Source organism: Oncorhynchus masou, chromosome 27 (assembly GCF_036934945.1).
Source record: "Oncorhynchus masou masou isolate Uvic2021 chromosome 27, UVic_Omas_1.1, whole genome shotgun sequence".
Classification (NCBI taxonomy): Eukaryota; Metazoa; Chordata; class Actinopteri; order Salmoniformes; family Salmonidae; genus Oncorhynchus; species Oncorhynchus masou.
This window is the reverse complement of record NC_088238.1, coordinates 17961674-17977066: the sequence shown is the minus strand read 5'-3', so window position 1 is coordinate 17977066 and position 15393 is coordinate 17961674. Positions and strand designations below refer to the sequence as shown.

The 15393-nt window shown below is 47.6% G+C and overlaps 1 protein-coding gene across 1 annotated transcript in view; it reads right to left on the bottom strand.

Moving 5' to 3' along the window:
• Positions 1 to 15393, bottom strand: part of LOC135515701 (staphylococcal nuclease domain-containing protein 1-like) — a 434912-nt gene that overhangs the window by 201241 nt on the left and 218278 nt on the right.

Sequence of the window (15393 nt, the reverse complement as noted above, 5' to 3'; positions counted from 1 at the left end):
CACACTTTCCTCTTGGCCCCCAAAACATCTCCTCATTTCTCTTTTCATTGCATTCCCCCAGCTGTTGTGGCTTCATCAGTCAGCGACGGTTTTATGAGGACAAATGCTGTGGGTCTCGCCGTTAACTGTGCATTCTTCATCCTCAACAATCTCCCTCTCCATCTTAACATAGCCGTAACCTAGCTCCCCCCTAGCCCTAACCTGGAGAGAGGACATGTACACCAGGTCGTTAGCGTCTGTGGACGGCTCAAACTGGCTAACAGCGTGTGGGTTTTTATAGAGCCGGTTGTTTTGACTATCGGTGTGACAAGTACAGAACAGAGGCCTCTTTCTTTACCAAGACGCACGCTGGCTTTCAGCGGGACGCCGGAGCATTAACAACCGGGCGACAGGGCCCCCGGCGCCACAGCTCATTAAAATGCAAGAAAAGAGAAAAAAAGGATCAGACAAAAACGGAACAAAAACAAATTGGGGGCATCTTATTAAGCAGTAAAAGGGAGTATTAATAGGAGCTGGTATCGACGACGAGGGCATATTGCTCACTGTGGCTGAGTGATTCAACTCTGATTGGTCTATAATTTACACAGCCTGGACGGACACACACCTCGTGATTAAAACTCTTCCCACAAAAATAAAAAAATACTGGTGGCGAGGTAGTGTCACAGCAGCCCGGGCACCGGCCAAGCCACAGCAGCCATTAAATGCCACACACCGTCCCCTCTCAACGGTTTACGTAACCAAGGCAGTAATGGGAAGACGGTGCAAGATTGTCTCGGAGGGATCTGACTATTTCCTCTCTACTCCTATTTATTCGTGATCGAGAGAGAGGAGAGAGAGAAGAGAAAGAAAGGGAGGGAGGGAAAGGGGGAGTGGCTGATATACTCATCTCTGCGCTGCACCATGCAGTAAGAGCATAAGAGAGCAGAGATAGCAGAGTTAGAGAGTCAGAGCAAACAGAGCAGAGATAGAGAGCAGAGATAGCAGAGAGACAGAGAAAGCAGAGATAGCAGAGAGAAACAGAGACAGAGAGAGAGAGCAGAGATAGCAGAGAGACAGAGAGAGACAGAGCAGAGAGAGACAGAGCAGAGATAGCAGAGAGACAGAGACAGAGGCAGAGCAGAGAGAGAGAGAGAGAGGCAGAGCAGAGATAGCAGAGGGGCAGAGCAGAGATAGCAGAGACAGAGAGCAGAGAGACACAGAGCAGAGATAGCAGAGAGAGAGAGACACAGAGCAGAGATAGCAGAGAGAGAGAGACACAGAGCAGAGATAGCAGAGAGAGAGAGAGACAGAGAGAGCAGAAATAGCAGAGAGCAGAGCAGAGATAGCAGAGAGACAGAGTAGAGATAGCAGAGAGAGAGAGCAGAGCGAGATAGCAGAGAGAGAGAGAGACACGCAGAGAGAGAGAGAGAGAGGCAGAGAGAGAGAGAGAGAGAGAGAGAGAGCTGAGGCAGATCAGAAATAGCAAAGAGAGAGAGAGCTGAGGCAGCTTTTGATGTGTTTAACCTGCAGTCAGGGCCCGTCAGAGTGATGTGTGTATGTGGGGGTGGTGGTTCTGGGAATTTGGAGAGAGAGATAGAGGGGAGGGAGGGGGGCTTAGAGAGAGGGGCCCTCTCCAATCCAAAGAGACAGATTAGGAGGGGGGTTTGATACATACACACGCAAACTGATTAATATATCCTTCACACACACAAAGTTAAAATATCCCTGCCTCTCTCACACACTCAGACACATAGCCCACACAGATGCACACAACCATATGCACACTGCCACTGAGCTGATAAGCAGACTAAAAACCTCTCTTAAACCCAAATACTTAGAGAACCTGAATCCCACACACTGTCACTGATGCAAACATATCACTTACACACAAACAGTAACAAAACCTTACACATACACAGCTTACAAACAAACAGTCGCAGCCATTTCACCTCACACAAAGCCATACATGTTGTGCCCATGCATGACCTTGTACCATCGAACCTTGAAGACCCCCCCCCCCCCAACAACTACCTATTGGGTTAAATACAGGCTTCTGCAGTGCACTTTAGGCCAACGCTGGTCACTTAAGCAAGGATCAGACATGATCAATTCAAAACGCATCTCCCCCTATCTCTTTCTCTCGCTCCCTCTCCCCCTCTCTCAGTAACTCACGGCCTTAAGGGACTGTGTGTCAACGTGCAGGGCTGGCTAAAGGACAGCATCTGACGGGCACTGTGGTGTGTCAAATCAACATTTCTTTGTCACATGCTTGATAAACAGGTGTAGACTGACAGTGAAATGTGTGCGTTTGCTTTGTTGCATATGTGAGCATGCATATGCATGTGCCTGTGCGTGTCTGTGTATGTGCCCATGTGTGCGTATGCATGTGGGTGTGTGTGTCAGCAGTGATTTGTGCTGTGGTTACTTCATGGGTAGGGACAGCGGGGGGAGCTGTGGCGACATTGGGGGGGGGGGGTGGAAAACAAGCGTAGCCGCTTCATCCAGTCCATTTCATCTCCATCGAGAGCCAGAATTTGTCATTGTTTCTCCGGTGTGATGGTTAGAGCAGGAAATTGGTTTGACAATGTGATAGTGTGTGAGAGCCACAATGTAGCATTCCTAATTGTCACTGGAGTGTGCTGAATGCAAGAGACAGTAGATAGAGAGAGAGAGAGACAGTAGAAAGAGAGAGCGAGAGAGACAGTAGAAAGAGAGAGCGAGAGAGACAGTAGAAAGAGAGAGCGAGAGAGAGACCGAAGGAAAAAGAAAGTAGAGAGGAGAGAGAAATGAACAGTTTATCACAGCAGGAAAATAATCCTGCAGCAACAGACAATTATTATGTGGATTATAATTAATGGTAATTTTTGTAGGTGTTGATTTAAAAAAAAGGCAACTCAAGTCTGACATTTTAAGGTGGAAATTACAGGAAAATTCTCTGCATCAACAAAGTGATCAAATAAAGATAGCACATACACTATATACACAAAAGTATGTGGACATGTGTGGCCATATGTGGCCTTCAAATTCGTAGACGCTGGAGCAGTGGAAATGCGTTGTCTGGAGTGAATCTCACTTCACCATCTGGCAGTCCAACGAACTATTCTGGGTTTGGCCGATGCCAAACCGATGCTACCTGACCGAATGCATAGTGCCAACTGTAAAGTTTGGTGGATGAGGAATAATGGTCTGGGGCTGTTTTTCATTGGTCGGGCCAGGCCCCTTAGTTCCAGTGAAGGAAAATCTTAACGCTACAGCATACAATGACATTCTAGACAATTCTGTGCTTCTAAATTTGTGGCAACAGTTTGGGGAAGGCCCTTTCCTGTTTCAGAATGACAGTGCACAAAGTGAGGTCCATACAGAAATGTTGTCAATTTCTCGATATCGGTGTGGAAGAACTTGACTGGCCTGCACAGAGCACTGACCTCAAGCCCCCCAAACACCTTTGAGGTGAATTGGAACGCCGACTGCGAGCCAGGCCTAATCACCCAACATCAGTGGCCAATATCACTAATGCTCTTGTGGCTGAATGGAAGCAAGTCCCTGCAGCATACAGTATGATGGTGCTGTTGTCACGCCTTGGTCTTAGTATTTTGTGTTTTAGTTAATTAGTTGGTCAGGCCAGGGTGTGACATGGGTTTATGTTATTGTGTTTGTCGTATTGGGGTTTTTGTAGGCATTGGGATTGTGGTTGATTAGGGGTGTGTTTAGTTTAGGTTTGGCTGCCTGAGGCAGATCTCAATCAGAGTCAGGTGATTCTTGTTGTCTCTGATGGGGAACCGTATTTAGGTAGCCTGGGTTTCACTGTGTATTTCGTGGGTGATTGTTCCTGTCTCTGTGTAGTGTTCACCAGATAGGCTGTAATAGGTTTCACGTTCCGTTTGTTGTTTTTTTTGTATTTATAAGTTATTTCATGTACCGCGATTCATTCATTAAAAAAACATGAGTAACCAACACGCTGCATTTCGGTCCGACTCTCTTTCGACAAACGAAGAACGCTGTTAAAGCTGTGTTGGTCTGTGGAGTTCTGTACTGTTTCTGTGTGCTCTACCTATGATATACCACATCATCCAATGTTGTGCTATGCTGCAGTGAGCTAACAAAGCACAGTTGTGTAGCTGGATAACAAGAGGGGTCCTAGAGACAGTAGGTGTCTGTCCTGTGCTTTCTGTACTGAATTATATCTCTGCTATACCACACCAATCTATACTGGAGTGGTTCTGTACTGAATTATATCTCTGCTATACCACACCAATCTATACTGGAGTGGTTCTGTACTGAATTATATATCTCTGCTATACCACACCAATCTATACTGGAGTGGTTCTGTACTGAATTATATATCTCTGCTATACCACACCAATCTATACTGGAGTGGTTCTGTACTGAATTATATATCTCTGCTATACCACACCAATCTATACTGGAGTGGTTCTGTACTGAATTATATATATCTCTGCTATACCACACCAATCTATACTGGAGTGGTTCTGTACTGAATTATATATATCTCTGCTATACCACACCAATCTATACTGGAGTGGTTCTGTACTGAATTATATATCTCTGCTATACCACACCAATTGATACTGGAGTGGTTCTGTACAGAATTATATATCTCTGCTATACCACACCAATCTATACTGGAGTGATTCTGTACTGAATTATATATCTCTGCTATACCACACCAATCTATACTGGAGTGATTCTGTACTGAATTATATATCTCTGCTATACCACACCAATCTATACTGGAGTGGTTCTGTACTGAATTATATATCTCTGCTATACCACACCATTCTATACTGGAGTGGTTCTGTACTGAATTATATATCTCTGCTATACCACACCAATCTATACTGGAGTGGTTCTGTACTGAATTATATATCTCTGCTATACCACACCAATCTATACTGGAGTGGTTCGCTACTGAGCTGACGTGGTCCCACTAGTTAGCTAGTTGTTGGGGGCCGTCAGGCAGGCCGTGTCCAGGGCGACACAAACACCAGTCCTCCTCTGTCGGAAGGAAGCAGCTCTCGCTCTACTCCGTGCGCTTCATTAGAAATCACTGAGGAAGCCATTTGGAAGGAGGCGAGCATGTAGCATGCAGCGTGTCCGCCACAGCTCACAGGACCCTGACGGATGGAGAGGGAGGAAAAGAGAGAGGGGAGGGAGAAGCAGAAAGCTTGGTGGGGAGAGAAAAGGAGGGAAGACAGAGAGAAGGGGGAGAGAAAAGAAAAGGGGAGAGAAAGAGTGAGCGAGAGAGACATGGGAAAAGTAGAAAAATGCAAAAGAGGAAAGGTGGAGGCAGAGAGAGAGAGAGAGAAGCAGGCAGAACAGGCCAATCAGCAGAAAGAAAGTGCAGGAGAAATGTGGTGGAGCAGGATAAGCATGTTTGTGAAATATTAAATGGAATAGAATAAACAAATATCAAAAGAGGGGAGGCAGAGCAGATAGAAAAGGAGAAGGGGAAAACAGACCGATAGGGAGAGAGAGCTAGAGAGATACGGAGAAAACAGAACATGATGAAAAAGTGCCAGCTAGATAGAACAGGGAAATAATGAATTCCTTGATTGTGCCTGGAGGGCTGCACCAACTAGAGGTGTAGGGTGGGGGTGGGGCAGTATAGTACAATAGACAGGAAAAGCTGATAACCAGTAATGGACTGAACCACTGGTAAGCTGGGACTATAACGGTTCTATCTGCAAAGCTATAGTTCTGAACCCTCATTGGTTTAAATGGTGTCAGCAATTTTATATTACAACAATTATATTATAATATTGTATTATTTTGAACTATATACACAGAGAACATTGAACAGAACAAGGCTATAGTCCCCCCAAGCTCTCTCACTAGGCGGCGGAGGGGGGCAGTAAATGGTAGGTACTAGGGGTTGTGTGTGGTTCTCGGGGTTGTGCGTGGTTGTAGGGGTTGTGCGTGGTTGTAGGGGTTGTTTGTGCTCGGTTGTGTGTGGTTGTAGGGGTTGTGCGTGCTCGGTTGTAGGGGTTGTGTGTGCTCTGTTGTGTGGTTGTAGGGGCTGTGTGTGGTTGTAGGGGCTGTGTGTGGTTATAGGGGCTGTGTGTGGTTGTAGGGGCTGTGTGGGGTTGTAGGGGCTGTGTGGGGTTGTAGGGGCTGTGTGGGGTTGTAGGGGCTGTGTGGGGTTGTTGGGGCTGTGTGGGGTTGTAGGGGCTGTGTGTGGTTGTAGGGGCTGTGTGTGGTTGTAGGGGCTGTGTGTGGTTGTAGGGGCTGTGTGTGGTTGTAGGGGCTGTGTGTGGTTGTAGGGGCTGTGTGTGGTTGTAGGGGCTGTGTGTGGTTGTAGGGGCTGTGCGTGGTTGTAGGGGTTGTGTGTGGTTGGTTCTTCTATCCTTGTGGGAGTTTAGAACAAGGAAAAGGCTCTCTCGTAGGGACATATCCCATGAGGACAAAGACTATTTTAAGTTTAGGGGTTAGGTTTAGGGTTACAGGTTAAGGTTAGGAGAAATAGGATTTTGAATGTAAATTAATTGTTGACCCACATGAGGATAGAGGAACATAGCGTGCTGGTTCCTTCTAATCACCAAACAAGGTGTTCATGAAATAACAGCTCCTCAAATATTTACTTTCTGCATTACTTATTCCATTTGCTATCTAGGCTATATGATTCAATATATTTCTATATATGATTATATAGACATGGGGGATATGACTCAATAGGGTCCTAGTTATTGGAATATAACAGGTCGTTAGGGTTCAATTTATTCCAAATGGCACAAAGGAAATGATACACAAACATTCTACTACCAATGATTAGACTATAGACCAACATTTTATAACTATTCTATAAAACATGAAATAAACATTCTTTAATACTATAATGAATGACAACCTTTAAAACAACACATGATGACTCAGGGCCTACCTGTTCATAACAGTTGTGTGAATGACACTCAAACAACAAGCTCTTCTATGAGAACGCCTGGCTGCACGCCGTGGCTGTGAGTCAACGTGACTCAACGATGTTGTTGGGAGTAAAAGCCAATTACTGATGGCGACACACTATAGTAGGTTGACATGATGAGTTGTTGCTGTGTGTGAGGATCCCTGCTATTGTGTGTGTGTGTGTGGGGGGGGGGGGGGGGGGAGTTGAGGCCTAGGGAACAAGCAGTTGCGTAAGGAAAGGGGAAGTGACTGACTTGTTCTTCTGAGGTGTGTTTTAACAGATGGGGCCGTATTGATTGATTTTCATTGGTTCACTGTCAGGCTTGTGCTTTGATTGGTTGTTAAAGAATTCAATAGAAACATATCTTAACAGCAATGCCAACAGGCGAGCCTTTAAAGGATACCATCAAACAATATTCAATCTGGAAGATCAGACTCCTGTAACTAGAAACAATTTCAAATCCAATTTAACCTGACTGTTACTGTTACCAACCTAGTTGTATGTGAACCAGTAGTGGTCCTGGAGGGAGACTTTATTGGAAGGTGAAAAACAGTGGGTTGCCGCTGGCCAGAGACAATGGAAGAGTGTTTTTATGACCTCTGCTTATCGTAGGGAGCTGTCAGGGTAGACCGTCTCTCTCTCTCTCACACACAGTTCATTCCGGAATCTACAATGAATTTGTACATACACTCCCCCTCTACTCTCCTTGTACCACATTAGCATGGATCTTCACGGTACTCTCTGTGCCCCCTGCTTTAGCAGAATGGATTTTACACGGTTGTTGTTAGCTACCGCTGCTGCCTCTGCCACCACCGTGCTACCACTGCTAGTGCTGCCACCACCGTACTACCGCGCTGCTAGTGCTACCGCTGCTAGTGCTGCCACTGCTACCGCTGCTAGTGCTGCCACTGCTACCGCTGCCACTGCTACCACCACCGTACTACCGCGCTGCTAGTGCTGCCACTGCTAGTGCTGCCACTGCTAGTGCTGTCACCACCGTGCTACCGCTGCTAGTGCTGCCACTGCTACCGCTGCTAGTGCTGCCACTGCTACCGCTGCTAGTGCTGCCACTGCTACCGCTGCTAGTGCTACCGCTGCTAGTGCTGCCACTGCTACCGCTGCTAGTGCTGCCACTGCTACCGCTGCTAGTGCTACCGCTGCTAGTGCTGCCACTGCTACCGCTGCTAGTGCTGCCACTGCTACCGCTGCTAGTGCTGCCACTGCTAGTGCTACCGCTGCTAGTGCTGCCACTGCTAGTGCTACCGCTGCTAGTGCTGCCACTGCTAGTGCTGCCACTGCTAGTGCTGCCACTGCTAGTGCTACCGCTGCTAGTGCTGCCACTGCTAGTGCTGCCGCTGCTAGTGCTGCCACTGCTACCACTGCTAGTGCTGCCACCACCGTACTACCGCTGCTAGTGCTGCCACTGCTAGTGCTGCCACTGCTAGTGCTGTCACCACCGTACTACCGCTGCTAGTGCTGCCACTGCTAGTGCTACCGCTGCTAGTGCTGCCACTGCTAGTGCTGCCGCTGCTAGTGCTGCCACTGCTAGTGCTGCCACTGCTAGTGCTGCCAGTGCTAGTGCTGCCACTGCTAGTGCTGCCACTGCTAGTGCTGCCACCACCGTACGACCGCTGCTAGTGCTACCGCTGCTACCACTGCTAGTGCTGCCACCACCGTACTACCGCTGCTAGTGCTGCCACCACCGTACTACCGCTGCTAGTGCTACCACTGCTAGTGCTGCCACCACCGTACTACCGCTGCTAGTGCTACCGCTGCCACTGCTAGTGCTGCCGCTGCTAGTGCTGCCACCACCGTACTACCGCTGCTAGTGCTGCCACTGCTAGTGCTGCCACTGCTAGTGCTGCCACCACCGTACTACCGCTGCTAGTGCTGCCACCACCGTACTACCGCTGCTAGTGCTACCACTGCTAGTGCTGCCACCACCGTACTACCGCTGCTAGTGCTACCACTGCTAGTGCTGCCACCACCGTGCTACCGCTGCTCGTGCTACCGCTGCTAGTGCTACCGCTGCTAGTGCTACCGCTGCTAGTGCTACCGCTGCTAGTGCTACCGCTGCTGCCTCTGCCACCGCCGTGCTACCGCTGCTCGTGCTACCGCTGCTCGTGCTACCGCTGCTCGTGCTACCGCTGCTCGTGCTACCGCTGCTCGTGCTACCGCTGCCTCTGCCACCCCCGTGCTACCACTGCTCGTGCTACCACTGCTCGTGCTACCACTGCTCGTGCTACCACTGCTCGTGCTACCACTGCTGCCTCTGCCACCACCGTACTACCGCTGCTCGTGCTACCCCTGCTGCCTCTGCCACCACCGTACTACCGCTGCTAGTGCTACCGCTGCTAGTGCTACTGTTGCTAGTGCTACCGCTGCTGTTCTGCAGGGCCATCCATTTCACCACATGTCATTTAGGAAGCAGAGAGAGCGAGCGAGAGACACACTGGGAAAGAGAAGGCCCCCCTTGGTAGCTACACACATTTTAAATACGACCCACAGGGGCTGGGGGGGTTTGTGAAGCAGAGCGTATCGGAGTGAACAGATGACTCTGGGTCAGAAGAGAAGGGCAAAAAAACAAACAACGACTTCATTTGGAGCAGTTTTGGAGCTCGTCTGACAAAACGCCTCCTACCATGCAAGCAATCTACTTCAAAGTTGGCATGCTAAGAGAGGAGAGAAAATGTTTTAACAAGGTAGCTACTTAAGTCAGTGTGTTATAAAAGGTATTCTGATTCAATGTGTCAGAGTTAGGGAAGAATCAGCACAGTGCTTCCAGCAAGGAAGAAAAGAGGGAGAGACAGAGCGAGAGCGAGCCGGAGGGAACCGGGGCGAGGAGAGCGCCGGAGGGAACCGGGGCGAGGGAGAGCGCCGGAGGGAACCGGGGCGAGGGAGAGCGCCGGAGGGAACCGGGCGAGGGAGAGCGCCGGAGGGAACCGGGGCGAGGGAGAGCGACGGAGGGAACCGGGGCGAGGGAGAGCGCCGGAGGGAACCGGGGCGAGGGAGAGCGACGGAGGGAACCGGGGCGAGGGAGAGCGACGGAGGGAACCGGGGCGAGGGAGAGCGACGGAGGGAGAGCGACGGAGGGAGAGCGACGGAGGGAGAGCGACGGAGGGAGAGCGAGGGAGGGCGAGGGAGGGAGAGCGAGGGAGGGAGAGCGAGGGAGGGAGAGCGACGGAGCAAGACAGAGAGAGCGAGCGAGACGGAGAGAGCGAGGGAGACGGAGAGACACAGAGCGACAGAGAGCGCGAGAGAGAGCACGAGAGAGAGCACGAGAGAGAGCACGAGAGAGGGGTGGAGGTGTTGAAGAGGAATAAAATGGAGTATGGCTTTGAAATAGAAAGGGAAAGAGCTGTGTACTAGTTTTCTAGGTTGTTGAACCCATTTAGATTCACATTATCATGTGTTCTCCGATAACGCTGAGGCAAATAGGAATGTGCTTTCAAATGGGAATACGGCTAGAAAAGACATTAACAGGGAAAAACTGTAACTGTGTTACTTCAGCTTCGGAGGCAGTTTATGTTCACTACAGATTATACAATGACCTGTGTGATCACTTGTAGGACTTATATGGCACACTACAGTGTGTGTGTGTGTGTGTGTGTGTGTGTCTCTACCACTCCAACAGCAATAGTTCAATGGGGTCAGCTGTCGCTGTAGCCTTCCAGGATCAATATGAAACCTCTCTGCAGAAGCCTGTGATATACTAACCAATGCATCATGGGCAACGGAGTATTTTCTCTCTCTCTTACAGTTCTCTGCACTTATTATTTAGTGGGGCCATTTAGAAAACTATTGCACTGTGCATAATTACTTAATGTAAATGTGTTAAAAAGATGGATTCCGGTCCAATATATTAAGATATAGCAAGTAGAGTGCTTATCTCAGATTCATAGGCAAGCTTTTATGAGCAGGGCCTAGGCGCCAGTCCCAGTTCCTAGTTTTAAATCGACCCCAAATAAATGCAGCCTTGAAAACTGCCCATTTAAAATACAGCTAATACTTAATTTAAACTGTGTGTGTGAGCCAGGAGAACAAAAACGCCTATATGTAATGATCACAGACTTGGCTTTCATGTTCTCATTCGGAAGGCCAATAGAACGGTAGTGTGCACTTTGACAATAAAGCACTCCGAACAGCAAACATGCACACTTGCAGATTACTGCTAAAGAGTGCTGAGAGCGAGCGTTTACTGCTGAAAAATAGATTGAGTTCAGAATGCAGCAAAACTAATAGTAGGATTAAACAGCACATTAGTGTTTCTAGGTCCAAATGCGCAGTGTGTTTAGATTAGTTGCAGACTAGTTGTAAAGATCAGAAACAAGTTTATACCCTCAATCCCTCTTATCCCGACGAATGGACATGGATGCACACACACAGCTGGGTATTAGTGTGGGGGGCCTGATGTTCTTTTCCCATGCCTCAGAAGGGATTTAACCCCAGTGAAGGGCATTCTAACAGTGTTTGTACACGTGAGATGTAGACCTGGCAGAGTGTGAGGCTTTAAGGTGACCCTCTCCCTCTCTCTCTCTCGCTCTCTAAGACGAGTCAGGAAGTGATTCTGGACAACACCCACAATCCCAGAGTATAATAATATAGAACGAACACGGTCATTCAGGACACTTATTCAAAGCAATTCCGAGCCAAGACATTAACTCAATTTACAGTTAACTGACAAAATAAAGGAAACACTTGACTAAATGAGGGGTATAAAGTATATTGAAAGCAGGTGCTTCCACAGAGGTGTGGTTCCTGAGTTAATTCAGCAATTAACATCCCATCATGCTTAGGGTCATGTATAAAAATGCCCAGTTGGCCATTATTTTGTCTACCATGGCTAGAAGAAGAGATCTCAGTGACTTTGAAAGAGGGGACTCATAGGAGCATAGGGGGTTTAAAGGGTGGGTGTGTCAGTCACCAGACCTCAACCCAATTGGAAAACTCCTGATTCTGGAGCAGTGCCTCCGTTTTTGCACCATGAACAAAACACCAGATGATGGAATTTATTGTGGAAGAATGGTGTCACATCCCTCCAATAGAGTTCCAGACACTTGTAGAATCTATGACAAGGCACATTGAAGCTGTTCTGGTCTGTGGTGCCCAAAGCCTTAAGACACTTTATGTTGGTGTTTCCTTTATTTTGGCAGTTACCTTTATGTGACCTGTGTGGAAATAACATTCACAACCCTGGTGTTACCAACCCTACACTCTTACACACTGAGCAACTTGAGCAGGTGAGAGTGAGCATCAAAATGCATAACAAATACCAAGCGCAAATACAGATTGTTTAAAGAATCCCACTGAGGGAGGAAGGTATACTCCCCTGTAGGGGGCACTACTAATTAGACACCGCTCCTCACTTGTACTGTCGCTCCCTCGGTCTCTCTATCCGTCTGTGACCGTCTAATTAAATAGGAGGGAGCTGGGAACATCAAAGCTGGTGTGTGTGAGAACAACAGTCAAGGTATTCTTTGCTAGAGCTGGACCATTTTAATAGTCCTTTGTCTTTTCCAATCACAGAGGGGCCCTAGAGAGGGAGAGAGAGCGCCAGGGCTTTCTAATATCCCCCCGTCGTTTGGTTATTTACACACACACACACACACACACACACACACACACACGAGGGGAGAGCTCTGATGTGCTTCTGTGCTTGGAGGTGCGTCTTGACTGGCAGTTGAACCTGTACACTGTGTTTTTAGTGTGTATTGTTACATAAGCAGCAAATTAGGATTCCTTGAAATACCAACAACCATCTCCAACTGTTTTCTACTAGCTGGAGTGCTGCCAATCCCTTTCTTTTGGTGTAGCGTATCATATTGCTTCTGACCCTAAACTTCCAAACACTCCTGCCAATAGAAGGTTTAATGATGGATGGTTTACCTGCCTATGGGAGGAGCCGGGAAGCTCCAGTGAACCAACACAGCCCCTGTGGTGACTATTGATAAAGGTACTGAGCGCCTGCTGGGGAGACTGAGGGGAGACCAATGGAGGAGTGGAAAAAACAATGACATGGGGAGAGACAATGCTTTGGGTTAAACATGACAAATATACTTGGTTCAACAATGAGTATACTGAACAAATAAACGCAACATGCAACAATTTCAAAGATTTGACTTGAGTTACAGTTCTTAAGGAAATCAGGCATTTTAATAAGTTAATTAGGCCCTAATCTATGGATTTCACATGACTGGGCAGGGCCGCAGACATGGGTGGGCCTGAGAGGGCATAGGCCCACCCACTGGAGAGCCAGGCCCAGACAATCAGAATGAGTTTTTCCCCACGAAAGGGCTTTGTTACAGACAGAAACACTCCTCAGAAGAAGGCGGATGTGGAGGTCACGTGTGTGCTCACAATTTGAGAATAATAAGCTTTTTGTGCATATGGAAACTTTCTGGGGTCTTTTATTTTAACCCATGGACCAACACCTTACATGTTGTGCTTATATTTTGGTTCAGTGTAGCATCCACTGTGATTGCGCAGGGAAAGTCACCCAGTGCAGCTACTAGTACGAACAATTAATAATGTGAGGATGAACATGCAGGACAGGTACAGCATCTGAACATGCAGGACAGGTGAAAACAATGGGCCAGAAAGCTTCATTCACCTACCAAGCTCTTTCAGCTGTCTACAACGTGTAGTTGGGAGAGAGTCAACATACGGCTAAGGGGTGACACTCTTTCCCTGACAGTGGGGATGGAGGGGTGAGGAGAGAGGAGGTCACATCAGAGGACTTGGCCAAGACCTAGCCTCCTACTCTGCTGGCAGCGCAGGAACAAAATGTTAGATCAAAGTAATACATCTAGTATGGCTTCACTAGCATTGTTTCAGGAGATAACTGAGGAGTATGTGAAGAGTATGTCATCTCGCAGCCAAAATGACAACTTGCACTAAAGGACAGAGGAACAATATGGAGTGAATCGACACCTGTGTGTAGTATGTGTGCGTGTGTGTGAGTGCGGTGCAATGACTGTGTCCTGTCTACCACTGTGTACCAGCCAACTGCAGAGGCTGATAGAAAAGCTGACAATATGTCTCTTTGGTTCAATGTTCCAGATACACAAAACCAATATTTCACACCATCACCCTATATGGTGTACATTACTGACTCTCTTAGTAGACTGCAAAACAATCTGTGGCCCAACTCTAAGACATATCAAAGTCCTGAGGCAAATCACAATGGACAGTAACGCTGCTATTTGGATTGGTCTGCACCTCTGTCCTCCACAGCGAAGACGCTGTAGAACATCCGTACGAGGCGTGAATAAGCTCCAGTAGAGGCTGTAGTAGCAGGCTGGCAGGAGGGGTAATACATGCACCCATCTTAATATGCACATCAGAGTAATTGAGCACAAACGTCAGCAGCAGGAATAGTTTCACTCTCTATATATTTTTACGGGGTCTTTTTTACAACAATCAGGTGTGTGTGGGGTTAGGTTTGTGTGGCTACACTGAGTGTACAAAACATTAAGAACACCTGCTCTATCCACGACAGGCTGACCAGGTGAATCCAGGTGAAAGCTATGATCCCTTATTGATGTCACTTATTACATCCACTTCAATCAGTGTAGATGAAGGGGAGGAGGCAGGTTAAAGAAGGATTTTCAAGCCTTGAGACAATTGAGACATGTATTGTGTGTGTGTTCCATTCAGAGGGGGAATGGGTAAGACAAAATATTGAAGTGCCTTTAAACGGGGTATGGTAGTAAGTGCCAGGCGCACCGGTTTCACCTTAATCAACAACCATATGCTTTCTCTTTTGCCAATTACATTGGATGGCCTTTCCTTGTGGATTCACTGGGAGGGAGAGACACACACGTAGGCCTCTTCTCTAATCAAGAACACTGACATCTGCTACTATAACGTATTGATCAGTATGCAGCTCATATTTCTCTGCCAGACTTAAATGAATAACCAGAACCCCCCCAATATGTCTTCTACCCCTCACTCAGCCACCCCATCCTGTAAATCCATCTTCAATGTGCCTCTATCTCGACGCTAAGTGGTCAAACGACATGGCCATTAGCCTGGCACTCAGCTGGGCAGGATTTAATGAACAACAGTCATCGAGTGTCTGACTGGAGACAGCAGGAGCACTGTCTGTCAGTGTTGTTAACAAACAGCCTTTAACAAGTCATTGTCTGTGGTGTTAACAGCCTTAAACAACAGTCATAGTATGTGGTGTTAACAAAGAGCCTTTAACAACAGTCATTGTCTGTGGTGTTAACAGCCTTTAACAACAGTCATTGTCTGTGGCGTTAACAAAGAGCCTTTAACAGCAAACAGCCTTTAACAACAGTCATTGTCTGCGGCGTTAACAAAGAGCCTTTAACAGCAAACAGCCTTTAACAACAGTCATTGTCTGTGGTGTTAACAGCCTTTAACAACAGTCATTGTCTGCGGCGTTAACAAAGAGCCTTTAACAGCAAACAGCCTTTAACAACAGTCATTGTCTGTGGTGTTAACAGCCTTTAACAACAGTCATTGTCTGT